Genomic DNA, 1,667 nt, shown 5'->3' on the forward strand with positions numbered 1-1,667 from the left:
GCAGTGTGTGGTCCCTGGGGTCAGGGTTGGATGCGGGCTGTGGAGGGGGCTGTGAGTGCAGAGAGGGGGAGCGTGGCAGGAACCAGGCAGTGCACAGGGACGGAGGTGGGTTTAGGAGGTGAATTCAGGTGTGTGTATGCAGTGAGCGCATGGAGTTTGTGGGGCAAAGACAGTGGCTGGTTGAAATGATTTCAAAGCTTCTTACTTATTGATGATGATGAAATAGCCTCTCTTTGTGATTTTGGGGAGCGTAGGCTTTGTCTCCAGCCTTTCATTTCACGTGGTGCCTGCCCCGCCCCCTGTGTCAATAGCAGCGTGCAAATCCTACCTCCTGGCCCAGCTTTCTCCTCCATCCAACTCAATTAAAGATAACCTCCTGTCCCTAGATGGCTTCCTGGGCTACATACTCTGTTGTTCTTGGTCAGCGGGGAAGAAAAAGTCTGCTTCGTTGAGAATTTTTTAAAAATCTCAGAGTTTAGTTTAAATAATCTGATCGGCCTGTCTTTGAATGTGTGCCCACCTTGAGAGAAGGTCCGTGGCCTGAGAATTGGTCTACGGGGCCCATCCTACCCCGAGAGGTGGGGAGACAGGTGACATAGGTCCTCTAGCATCACTGGCTGCTGCACACCAGATGTGCAGTGCAGTGACCTCGAGGAAGATGGGGGCATGGGGAGCTTGGGCACGAGCAATGGCCGTGAAGATGGAGAGAAATGGGTGGAGTCCAGAGACCCTCAGGAGGCAGCACATGAACACTGAAGATGCACTGGCGGTGAGGCTGCAGGGTTTGTGCCAGGTGCTGCCCTGTCCGGCTGGCAGAACCGCACTGAGGGGCACCGTGGGGCTCCTCTCCCCACACACGCGCTGGGCCGGCTCCCAGCTCACACTCCACGCGTGTGCGTTCTCAGTGTGCCCCCGCTGTGCACACTGGCAGGACGTCCCCACACGCCTCCCTCCTTGAGGAGCGTTGACAGTCACCTGCTCACATAATTAGCTTTCTCAGGTCAACTGAGTTATCTGATTCCAATGCTGAAAAATGCTGACTATCTTGATATCTTTGCAACAACAGATTTTGAGAAGGAGCGAGCCCCTCCCTCATCCCCGCCTCTCCTGTGTGTCACACCCAGCTGCCCGGGAACCGCGTCAGTACTGTTAATCACATCCCTTCAGTGCATGTTCATTTTTTGCATAAATAATATATTTCTTCTGGGTTTTTATCCTCCTTTGCTTCGGTGATATATAATAAGTTCCAAACAGATGAAGATATCCAAAGTGCATTGTCAGCTTTGGTTTGGTTCATTTGCCTAATTTAGTGACATAAACTTTACTACCTGAAATTAGATAACCTGAAATAATACATAAAATAATACATAAAATAATAAAGAGAATAAATAAAAATTTAAATGCAGAAGTAGAGTGACCTAGTAATCTCAATAATACCTGTCATTTACCGAGAGCTGCCACATGCCAGGTGTCATGTTTTAAATATATGCTCTTATTCAGTCCTGTTGCTTTAAAGGTATGATCTCATTTAATTCTTTCAGTGAGGAGCGGATCAGGAACCGGCCACAGAGAGGTGAAATAACACACCCAAAGTCACACAGCCGTCGTGGACAGAAGGCCTTGGCACTGGGTCTCCGTGTCTGCCTCAGAGCCAGGACGCTGGACCT

The sequence above is a fragment of the Galeopterus variegatus genome, unplaced genomic scaffold (assembly GCF_000696425.1).
Source record: "Galeopterus variegatus unplaced genomic scaffold, G_variegatus-3.0.2 Scaffold2911, whole genome shotgun sequence".
In the NCBI taxonomy this organism is placed as follows: Eukaryota; Metazoa; Chordata; class Mammalia; order Dermoptera; family Cynocephalidae; genus Galeopterus; species Galeopterus variegatus.